At 35.8% G+C, this 13040-nt stretch overlaps 1 long non-coding RNA gene across 1 annotated transcript; it reads right to left on the bottom strand.

Moving 5' to 3' along the window:
- Positions 1-6782: 6782 nt before the first annotated feature.
- On the bottom strand, positions 6783-11611 carry LOC143225059 (uncharacterized). Its single transcript, XR_013013593.1, has 3 exons — positions 11505-11611; positions 10533-10618; positions 6783-6852 (listed from the first exon to the last, which is right to left on the bottom strand). It is a non-coding gene; the product is annotated as an uncharacterized LOC143225059 (long non-coding RNA).
- Positions 11612-13040: the final 1429 nt, after the last annotated feature.

Here is a 13040-nt window from a genome sequence, read left to right on the forward strand (position 1 = left end):
CATGTTTGGCGCGACCGGGATGCGAACCCGCGACCCTCAGATTACGAGTCGCACGCCTTAACACGCTTGGCCATGCCGGGCCTAGTATAAAAGATTCTCAATGCATCGCCGAGACCCGGGATCGAAAATACTGTTTAGTATAGATTTGTTTTTTAAAGGAAGCACCTGATAATCGACGCTTGCAGTAATTGTAACTAAAAGTCTATATTTGGAATACGAGGAAGCTTCACATAATTCACATAGTACGTCTAATATAACTGGCATCTCACGTAGCACTGTTTACAAAGCTCTGTGAATTACATTGCATCAATTCCCATAAAAGATCAGAGTTTTATAGTAATTAAAAAGACAGACCGTAAGGCTCATCTTGACATTATTTGGTTAGATGATCAATGTTCAACTTGAATCTAATTTATTTTCATTGTAATTTAGATTGAAGAGATATACTTCATGCTTCATGGAGTTACTCATACATGGAATTGCAAAACTGGACAACTGCAAATCCATGTGGGAATGATGAAAAACACCTGCATCCAGTAAAAGTGGATGTATTATATGGTTTCTTTCATTATCACGCCAATATTGTCAAAGTAGCTGGCCCAGTGGGCAGTATATATGCTCTGTCAGTGGTAAACATTACCACACACTTCTTTGACAACACATTATCCACAACCTCAGCAACTTGACATGCTCAGTTATATTCTGTATCTGTATTATTTGAAGCCAAAAACATTATTTGCTACAACGTTAAACAAGTTTGGCTACCACAAGCATCTAAAATGAACCTACAGTTACGACAGAAAGTGTTCGTACCCCCTGCGTCTCGAGTGGTTTTTTGCTCATAACTTAAAAAGTATCATATCACGAGAAGGCTAATAGAAGTGTAATATATTATAAATATTATACTATCACACATCTGCATAATATTTTATGTAAATTAAACGACAAATAAACTGTCTATAAACAAATAACCAAAAATGGGAGAAGCAGAAAGTGTTCGTACATTTCAGAATGTGTGAAAAAAACTGATATTCCCGACAAATTTTAGTTTGGCGAATAAACTACATTATATTCCGGACCTAGACACTGGGCTCATAATTATTAGAATTTAGCAAGCAAAAAATGTACTCCCGACAAGTTAACGCCGTCTCCGTCATTATCTGCTTGGTCATCATGACGAACAGGAAACAACTGTCCAGTGATTAAAAAAAAAAAACGAATTATTGTAAAATACAAGCCTCGTGTGTCTCTTTCAAGTATTGCTACACAACTTAATGTGCCGAAATCTATTGTTCAAAGCATAATTGCCAAGTTTAAGCTTACAGGATCAACTGCTAACCTCCCTCGTTTCGGACGCCTCACCAAAATTCCAGATATAACCAAGAGGAATGTTCTCAGAGAAGTTAGTAGGAACCCTCGTTTAACACGTAATGACATACAGAAACGGGTAAGGAAAACTGGGGTTGAAGTAAGCACCTCTACAGTTTCGAACATGTTACGCTGTTCTGGGTTCAAAGCATGCCGTCCTCGTAGAACTCCATATTTAAAGCCTGTTTATTTAGAAGCACGATTGAGGTATGCAAGAAAGCATGTAGATAAACCCTTTACCTATTAAAAGAGTATTCTTTAGTCAGACGAGACTAAAATCGAGCTTTTTGGCCACAATTTTTGGCCGCTATATTTTTCCGTAAGAAGGGGGAACGAAATCGTTCAAAGAACACCGTCCCTACAGTTAAACATGAAGGTGGCTTGATCATGCTATGGGGTTCCTTCAGCTCTTCTGGTGTAGGCAGCCTTCACCGCGTCAACTGAATCATGAAAAAAGAAGAGTACGTTGATATATTAGGCACTTATATCAAGAATGATGCTCGGAACTTGCGGCTTGGGGGTCGTTGGATCTTCCAGCACGACAATGACCCTAAGCACACATTGAAATATGTGCAATTCTGGTTGCAAAAGAACCATATAAGGCTATAAGCGTTCTAGAGTGGCCATCACAGTCACCTGATCTCAACCCAATTAAAAACGTTTGGCATGAGTTGAAGACCAGAATTCATCAGCGTCATCCGGAAAACTTGCAAGAGTTGGAGGTCTTCTGTAAAGAAGAATGGAAGAAAATACCAGTCGAGTACTGTCAAACGATCATGGAGGACTATGAGGAGAGATTGCGCCAAGTAATTCACCTGAAAGGCTACACAACTGACCATTAAAGTAGACGCACGAACACTTTCTGCCATTTCTATGTTTGATTATTTGTTTATAAACAGTTTATTTGTCGTTTAATTTACATAAAAATGTATGTAGATACGTGTTAGTATAATATTTATAATATACTGTACTTTCATTATACTAATTATGATACTTTTTAAGTTATGAGGAAAAAACTACTCAAGACGCAGAGGTACAAACACTTTCTGTCGTAACTATTGCAGACTTCTGGCTAGGAAACTATCACAAAGATCAGGTTTATATGGAAAAATAACATTTCCATCGATGTTCATGGATATAAGTTACCATGAAGTTGCCTGTATTCACCAAAGTATGTTATATGTATAGTATTTACTTTTGCAATGCGCCTTTATTTGGATAAAATGGCATTTCTATCAATGTTCACGGACGTCATTTCACATAAAGTCATCTGTATTTCACAAGATATTTTGCAAGTTCCAGGGTTTTCCTTACGTCACTGATGAAAAGAGCAGATGAATAATGTTTAAATATGTGCAGTTATGGGGAACAAACCTCGCGACTACCAATCTCATGCACTTGTCATTACTGTACAATAGTTCTTTGAACACAATGCACGACTTTATAATCAATTTATATAGTTATACATATATAATGCCATATATATCAGAATCACAAGTCATCATATAGTGTCTGCAGACTGCCTAAGAACTTTAAGTATAGTAACTAGACAACCCATGGAGCTCTTACTATTACTTTTCAATAGCTACATTACCTAATACTATGATGTCATCTCAAAATCAATGAAAATTACTCTCTTAGTATCACGAAATAAATAAGATTTTTTTAACTATATGTTCCTTCAACCAGGATCAATATTCACTGATACGAGCTACAGCATGCACTAATATAACTCAGAATAACACAGGCTAACTAAACTATTTAACTGTGAACTAATTCTCCACTTCAGATGGTTAGAAATGCCGATTTCTGAAACATCACAATATGTCCATTCACCCACTATAGCTAGCACTACAAGAGAATAAGTGAAGACGAAATCTAGTGGACCAATAATTTTTCCACTAAGGCTTATCACAGCTTGGTTCGTAATTATTGTTAATAAAGAACTCATCTCTTTCATTGCACATGTACAAATCACATACAGGTCTCAGAAGCTTGTGAGTAAATGCTATGCTACTTTAACTTTATGCATTCATATACACAAGACGGCTCGAGTGATTTTTTACACAAACCATTTTGCTAATATTAATTTAAAAATTACATCTGAATGTTCAGAAAGCCAGAATCACAAAAGCTTTTAACATCCAGGTTTATTACAAATCCTACTAATCAATTGTAGGCATGTCAAAATGTAAATATTTTAGCTACCACGAAACACCAGTTGACTGATTAAAAAATGTGTGTTGAATACCCTTTCATCCCATTAATTTTTTACCTTCATTTATTTTTGTACAAACAGTCGATAGCTTAGTCATTACATCTACCAATTTAAACTGCTCTAAACTGTACAATAGCTATCGTACGATGTCCTGTAGGCATTGCTTATGAAATTCTGCTCAATAGCTTAAGTAGTAAACGTGATAAACGTCTCTTCACTTCAATTAATATTACAATAACAAACTATCCTAAATTTATAAAAATCAAGTGGTTATCACCTGATGTAAAGCGGACATCACTTCATGAAACTCTAACCAACAGTCCAAAAAGCGTGAAATAACAGTTCCTTTTATGAATTCAACTTTCAACCAATTGACCATTCTAACTACTTTCAAAGCTTTTAATTCCAACCATATCCACCAGAGTGACTAGTTTGTTTGTTTGTTTTTGAATTCGCACAAAGCTACTCGAGGGCTATCTGTGCTAGCCGTCCCTAATTTTGCAGTGTAACTAGAGGGAAGGCAGCTAATCATCACCACCCACCGCCGACTCTTGGGCTACTTTTTTACCAACGAATAGTGGGATTGACCGTAACATTATAACGCCCCCACGGCTGAAAGGGCGAGCATGTTTGGCGGGATGGGGATACGAACCCGAGACCTTCAGATTACGAGTCGCACGCCTTAACACGCTTGGCCATGCCGGGCCCCAGAGTGACTAAACGCTTACACCAAAATTCATATGTGTTAGCTAAAATAAATCTTAATCATTCAACATATTTCTACAAATAATATGACACATCTGTAAAAGAAATAAATCAACATAGCTTCCACGGGAATTTACATTTCTTGGCAAACATGAGCATGCCCAGCAAACAGTCGCTCAATTTCTTCTGTATTTTATTATACACTATCATGATGTATGGTTAGGTTTAACTTAGTCAGTTCTATCAGAATTGACAAACTTTGCAAGCATCCATTTGATATTCTGCTTGGAATGATTTAATCTAACGACATTTGATTTGGAGACTTCAACGCTGAAAGAAAAATATACGTCATCTTGCTCTCAGGGAAGCGATAGCGATATTGGAAACATTATACCTCCAGAGGCATCTCTCCCAACACCAGCTTAAGACACTCATAGTGTTAGGGATACAGATAGCGATGATGCCTGGAAAACTTGATGTTCAAACTAACATATTACGTCTGTCTCTGGGTGTCAGGGTGAAGAATTTCTACTGAAAACATATTTTCCGCTTCTGTAAGAACTCCTGAACTACTGTGACCGTAACAAACTGAGAAATTTTCTTTACAACACGAGTCACAATCCTCATCATCAGGTACTTTCTGTTGATGATAAGACAACTCTGGCTGACACTCTTTTCCCATCAATGGTACCTCTAATTTCCTTCAGCTGGCATGGGTGGCACAACCAAGGTTGGGGATGGAGTAGCTCGGCTTGCAATAGTCTGAGTCTCCTGAAGAGATTATTCTCTGAGGTCTTAGTACCTCCAGTCCACAGGTCTCACATCGAACTTCTATCACTTGTATTTTTTGTAAGATTACGTTTAAACTTAGGTGCAGAAGTTTTGTCAGCATTTTTTAAAGTTCAAGCTGTGTGTTTCCCCGCTGCACTCTCATATTCTTTGGCTTCTAAAAAATATAATTTTTAATAGTATGAATTTCAAGCCTTTGATACATAAGCATTATGAAGATTATAAATTAGTACATCCTTCAGGGAAAAACATAAAACTGTACAAAAAAAACAAACAAATCCTATTGTCACAGCATCAAGAGTTAACCATATTTTCTATTCCGTGGTTTCTTAGATGCGCTAATTACCTTACAGGAAGAAAGAGTAACTGCAGTAGCTGGAAGAAAACAAGGAATGTTATGCCAAATTAAAACAGAACATGTGGCTCTAGGTGGATCTAAAAATAATACAGAAAATAATGTAAAAACAAAGTAAGAAGCAATCTTTACGAGAAATCAACCAGAAATAAAGCCAAAGAGAGTGCAAAACAATTGGCAGCTCTACTTTCTAATTGTTGACAAATTCTGGTGTGAGAAACTGACCTTCACAAAAATCTAAAGGCATTTTGGAAAGAATCTAAATGAGACTGAGAAAGTTTACAGATAACCGAAACAATAGCATCTCTTCCACAGTATATGCACTACCCTTGTCACGTTTAACCATTTCATGTGTGAAAACACGGATGCCAGGCCTTGTGAGTCGATTGTCTGAAAACCCAGGCCCTGAGCTCGTGAAATGCTATTCACTTCATAGGAAAATCTTAGCCCAGCTACAGTTTTCATGAAAATAATTACATATATGTATATAAAACCACAGTAAGTGTAAATTTAAAAGATAAACACCTAGACTATTTCTTTCAATTATTTTTTTAAATAAAAAGGTGTACATGGTACGAACAATGAAACGTAAAATATTTTACATTAAGAAATATAAAAAAATTAAATATAATTCTTTTTTAGTAATTGCCACATTAAGAATGTGATTTAAGTTACTAATTTTCCAAGTTGTATTATTTATACTTGGGTACGTTTATTGATTACACTGCACAACAATTTTTTTGAAAAGTTTTTGCTGATTGTGACAGGTACCTGGTGGGTATGCACAAATATAGTTTTGGTTTTGCTTCATCACGTGGGAACTCTGAGAAATAGACAGTTAACTATTTACCGGCAATAACGTATTTAATTGCATTTATGTTTCTACTACGCTATTAAGTTCAACATAATTAAAAGTGTTTTGCTCCTGATTTTCGTTTGTATTCAATGTCCGGTGTATTACGTTGCAGTGTCCAACAGTAGTCAGCAAGCATTGATGGACTCCAGTTGCCCTGCAGCAAAACTAAAGATTTCGATGAAACGGTACGTGATGGGCAAATCTGGATGTGATTTTCGTGATCAGTAGCCAAACATCTATAAGGAGCACCCACAGTGTTCAAGGACCAATAACTTTGTTGTGCAGTGTTACTTGATCAGTTGACAGTAGTAAATGTCTTCTACAAATATGTATCGACTGATATGATATATCTTCCGGGATATTCGTTTGTTTTTTTAAGCAAAGTGAAAACCAAGTTTTATTTACTGTAACTAACATATACTTAAAGCTGCTGGAAAGTTAAACGGAAGTCTCTTATTAAAGAATAACCAACCGTAACTGAATAGACTTGCCTGTTAAACGGAAATGGCCAGAAATAGACTTCATCGCCCATGTTTTTAACAGAAGTACTTTCGCCAAAACCTACATTGAATATAAAACGAATTGCGTGACATCTGTTTCCAAAAGTCAATTTTAATGTATAAACTTAACATAAGAGTTAAGGCATGAAAATCAGTTTTCAGAAACGTATCTTTATAGTGAATTTCTGAAAAACAATATTTGTTTTAATAAAAGTCGTGATTACTATACAATTCAATTACTTTATTTGTATTGTTACAACGTTTCAAACATAAATACTGATTAAAATTATCAGGGAGGTTTTACATATTTCATAAAACTGAAAGTTTCATACCCAAAACCATTTATCAAATCATCACTGTGTTATTCAAAGAAAAATTTGTTGTCAGAATTACTGAGAGTAAAATTTTATTCCTGTTTAACGTATGTTTTTAGGTGAAAGAAAGCTACATATGTTTGTGATTTGCAGAAAGTAAAATATAGTAACATTGGGTAATGGCAAAACTGGGCATATATAGTTATGTATTCTAAAACGCATAAACTTTTAAAAAATGCACGAGATTATTATTGGACATGATTGACTAAAATAATAGGCCATCTTTGAATAACTGAACTTGATATTTTGAAGTTTAAAAACAGTAATTACTACTTATTGGAAGTTTCATACATATGATGAATACGATACATACATACAGGGGAAGAATGAAATTGTTGATTAGATAAGTAGAAGGGTTAAGGCACTCGACTCGTACTCTGAGGGTCGCAGGTTCAAATCCCCATCTCACCAAATATGCTCGACCTTCCACCCGTGAGGACGTGGTAATGTGACGGTCAATCCCACTGTTCGTTGGTAAAAGAGTAGCTCAACGAGTTGGTAGTGGGTGGGAATAACTATCTGCCTTACATCTAGTCTTACACTGCTAAATTAGGGACGGCTAGTGCAGATAGCCCTCGTGTAGCTTTGCGCGAAATTCAGAAACAAAAAAACAAAAATATTCCGAAATTGCACCTGATAAACGTTCTGGGTGTTAAAGATGAGGTCAAAGAGCAACATGTGTCTAGCCTTTTGTTTCAGGATTGTAGAAGAATGCTGAAAATTATATTCGAAGACACTTGCCAAAAATTTCACTAAATCTAATGTTTGTTTGTTTGAATTTCGCACAAAGCTACTCGAGGGCTATCTGCGCTAACCGTCCCTAATTTAGCGGTGTAAGAATAGAGGGAAGACAGCTAGTCATCACCGCCCTCCGCCAACTCTTTTACCAACGAATAGTTGAATTGATCGTAACATTATAACGCCCCCACAACTAAAAGGAGGAGTATGTTTGGTGTGGCAGGGATTCGAACTCTTGACCCTCAGATTACGAGTCGATTGCCTTAACCACCTGACCATGCCGGGTAAATCTAATGTAAAAATATATGAGCAAACATTCTTTTTGAGATCTGTCCAGCGTAGTCTCGACAAAGGTAGATCATTTGTAAGGGTTAACATGCCTAAACAAGACGCCACTCGTGAGAATATTAAACATCATTTTGTTTATTGTCAAAATCCGTTAACGATGACATCGTAAATGGGAATGGCTATACTGGAACTATAGGAAACTCTATTTGTTTAGCCCACTTTAAGTGTTTGTTTGTAGTTAAGCACAAAGCTACTGGTTCTTACCATTATAAATCTTCAGATTTTGCTTTCAGCCATTGGAAGGCATTTTCGTCACAACTAAAGACTGGCGGGCTAAACGATCACTCAGTTCAAAACTAGAGACGGCTATACACAGATAAATATTCGAGTAGCAATGCACGAGATTTTGTAACAAAGAAATAAACAATTGTTAATGGTGTAGAATAAGGCCTCAACTTTAAATGTTAATTTAGTATCTGTATAGGTAGCTTAAATAGGCAACACTTAGTTTATAAACTTACAGGACCCGGCATGGCCAGGTGGTTAAGGCACCTCGATTCGTAATCTGAGGGTCGTGGGTTCGAATCCCCCTCACACCTAACATGATCGCCCTTTCTGCTGTGGGGGCGTTATACAGTGACAGTCAATCCCACTATTCGTTGGTAGCTATTCGTAGAGTAGCTCAAGAGTTGGCGGTGGGTGGTGATGACTAGCTCCATTCCCTCTAGTCTTCCACTGAATTAGGGACAGTTAGCGCAGATAGCCCTCGTGTAGCTTTGCGCGAAATTCTAAAAACAAAATATAGTGCCATCTATTTTACTTTTAAATTTACTCTTTATTGAAATATTACAAGTCAAAAATTTACATAACTAATTTTTTCGAGGGAAGGGTAATACAGAAATAAAAACCAACAAAAACACGTCTTTCTCACAGGTATCACCACAATGTTCATGGAAAGGTTCATTTCTCTTCATGATGCCATCTTTCATAGATTCAGTTAAAACTGTACGTATCATGACAAGAGCTCAATGATGAACAAGTTAAGTAGAAATGAACATTCATGCCAAGTTTTAAACATAAACTAGAAAATATCTATTCACTATTTAATTTAAGTTCATATCAACGTCTCAATCAGAATTATATATATATATATAAATTCATTTTTAATAGCCTTTTTTTACACTTTATTGTATAAGTAGACGTACTGTTTGTTATTTGTATCCTTCAGTTTAAAAACTGTATTATACTATATCTATTACCTAGAAGTGTGAAAGTATTAAGAAATGGCTACACCTTTCTGAAATATAATTAGCTGCCTTAGTAGAAATGAAAATACGAAAGAGTAAGTCTTCCCAAGACACTTCCAGTGACACAGCGGTAGGTCTGAAAGCTTTTAACGATAAAAGTAGCGCTTCCACATCAGTGGTGAACACAGCACAGATAGTCCATTGTATAGTTTTTGCGCTTAACAACAAACAAGCAGAGCCTTCACAGAACTAGGGCTGTGACGATTACACGATTAACTGGTTACGGTTCGGTTACTGCTCTTAACCGGTTACGGATTTCCTAACCGGTTAATTTAAGATTTTTTTTCCGAGAAAAATAAACGAGGGAAAACAATACGATTATCGACATGTAAATATTCCATTATTTGACCTTGACATTGGTATGTTTGCCAATCGCGATTTTACGAACTGCTTGCCTTTTTGTTTGGTTGAATTTTTGTTGTTATTGTTGTTGAAAGCCTTTAGAGTTTTTGTTAACGTTCGGTGCGGCCGTCACGCGCAAATTCCTAGGGCTGTGATGATTACACGATTAACGGGTTACGGTTCGGTTACGAGGCAAAGATTAACCGGTTACAAAAGTCCATAATCGTCGCAGCCCTACACAGAACATGGTTTTACAGCATAGCGGTTGCTTGTTCAGTGCGGTGTACAACAGTATGGTACTTGCAAACTCAAACTTCGCTCTGAAACGGCACAGCTGGTCGCTCAGTGCGTTTGAATACGTTATGACTGAGCTCAGGATACTCGTATCGTTGTTAACTTGCAAGAAGATATAGTAATTTGATTGCTTTTGTTTGTTTTTTGAATTTCGCGCAAAGCTACTCGAGGGCTATCTGCGCTAGCCGTCCCTGGTTTTGGTTATTGGTTAGACGTGATGAGAGCCATTTATGGTGTACACGTAGAAAGTATAGCAACATGTCAATAAAAAATATTTGATTTGGTCTACAAGATGAATGGTCGTATTTCCTTAATTAATTAATTATTAAACTTAAAAAATAGGAAATATAATTTCTGACCACCCCGTATATATTTATACAGTGTATTACTATACGTACCTGAGTTAGTTCTGTAATTCAACGTTTGAAGTGTGTATAGGAAGAGGGTAAGCCAATTTTGTTTTCTCACTTCAAAGGTGGTAACTCTAATCAGGTTCGACAAAACAATGAACTTCACTACTTGTCTATGAACCCGTCAATTATATGAGGGCAACTTTAGACAGTTTTATATGTAACTTTAATTATTAAGTAAGCATAATAAGTGTTTACGCTTAATAATAACTTACTATATAACGTTCAAGAATGACTGCGTATTTACTGGAAGCATTAGATATGTTTTATATTCTACTTTTCACTAAATATTTTGTACTGCACTGTTAGAACTTGAACGCCCTACGTTTGCATCTATCATTCGTGGATTTTCATGTCACAGGATACGTATTACGGTGTACTTAATTTATCGAGTTTTATGTGCATTATACATAACAGTCCAAAAAAATTTTGACACGAAACACCTAAATATAGTTAAACTCCACTATTTTTGACAGTGTTTATATATTTTAAGAATTCTTTATAGTTCATTTTATATATGAGTTGTTTATGTTTGAAATAAAGGTTATTTGTATATACATATATACGTCTATGTGTCACTGTAGTTTGGATTCTAGTTTAATATATATATATATATATATATATTGATAATGAAACATTACAAACTGCTAACTTTAGTTTTCACACTAAATAAGCAAAGTATGAAACAATAATAAAGAGTTCAGCATTTTCAATAAATTCATACTGACAGAAGCTATTCTAAAATTAAGTTCTTTGAAGAGGTGCCTGTATTCGTAGCACTAACTGTAAGGCGGGAAATGTTGCAGCACGTGATTTTGCCTTCATAAGATCATGCATGTGTGCCGAAACATAATCAAGTGTGAAACGAAAGAATTTTTCTCGTAAGCTTAAAGTAAATTCTAAGTTGAATTTGGTTTCAAACAATTAATAAGTGTAAAAAAATACCTTATCCATCCCTACCCTATTATTACATCCGTAAGAACAGCAGCCAAATGGTATCATATTACCCTCCAACCACTCGAAAATTAGAAAATGCCTTGTGCTATGTAAACTGATCATAAAAATGGCGTTCGTGACGTCATCTGAAATACCTGACGCTTTTGGTTTATTGATCTAAAATTCTTTGCTATTCACGTTACATGCCACCTGCTTTATTATAAATATTCTGCCGGAGTGCACTTAATAATGTTGCCTTTTAAACAGTGTAGATGAACAAACTCTTTGGAAATAAATACAAGCGCGTTAATAAAAGAAACGTTTATGTTTTGTTTTTGGTTTTATTTCGGAGAGGGAAGTTCATACAGAAAGTTATCCTGTATACCTCCAGCTTTAAGAAATAAGAAAACTTGGCAAGTACCTAATCTCTAAAAGTTCTTGACATATCTATCTATTTTTTCATCTTTATATCTTTATCTTAAAGTGAGGACTATCTTTTAATCTTCTCCTCACAGACGTCATTAATATTACAATATATTATAAAATATGAAATGCGTTTATTTAAGAAGGGCCTGGCATGGCCAAGTGTGTTAATGCGTTCGACTCGTAATCCAAAGGTCGCGGGTTTGAATCCCGGTCGCACCAAACAGGTTCGCCCCTTTAGCCATGTGGGGGTATTATGTGATGGTCAAACCTACTATTCGTTGGAAAAGAATAGCCCAAGAGTTGGTGGTGGGTGGTGATAACCAGCTGCCTTCCCTCTCGTCTTACACTGCTAAATTAGGGACGGCTAGCGCAGATAGCCCTCAAGTAGCTTTGCGCAAAATTCAAAACAAACCAAAAATGTAAGAGAGGCTGCAATTGTACCATGAAGGCTGTAAAAATGTGAACTGATTAAATTTATTTTGAAGATATAAATCATTGTTGTGAAGAAAAAACTTTAACTGTGAAGATCTAAAACTTCGCTTTCTTGTCTTTTTCAGGGTGAGACGAATATTAATTTCTTTTAATGACTTAAAAATATAATGAATTAAAGAATAAATCAACGCAACAACGTTATAAGATTTATAATTTTTTCTGTCCTGTAATCAATTATAATGCATTATACCGATGATTTTGTATTTCTGTCTCTCTTATTATATCACGAACCTGGCTTAGCCTTGCGATTAGGGCGCTCGATTCGCAATTTGCGATTCACAGGTTTGAATTCCAATCACACTGAACATGCCAGCCTTTATAGCCCTGGGTGCGTTAAAATGGTGGAAAAAAGTAGGCCGAGAATTGGCTTCTTTCTAGTCTATCACTGGTAAATTAGGGACAGCTAGCGCGGATATTCCTCGTGTAGTTTTGGAAAATATTAAATAATAATCTACCAGGAAAAACTATCAATGGTAATTACTATAATTGATAATTACTGTCGTGTAGCCTAATGGAAATGCAGTGTCACAACCATATATGGAACTCCATGAACAGGTGCTCCTAAATAAATAAAAGAACGCAGAAAAAGAAAGAAAATATTTATATATTTATATATATACTACACAAAAACACTGAACTAAA

Source organism: Tachypleus tridentatus, chromosome 9 (genome assembly GCF_004210375.1).
Source record: "Tachypleus tridentatus isolate NWPU-2018 chromosome 9, ASM421037v1, whole genome shotgun sequence".
In the NCBI taxonomy this organism is placed as follows: Eukaryota; Metazoa; Arthropoda; class Merostomata; order Xiphosura; family Limulidae; genus Tachypleus; species Tachypleus tridentatus.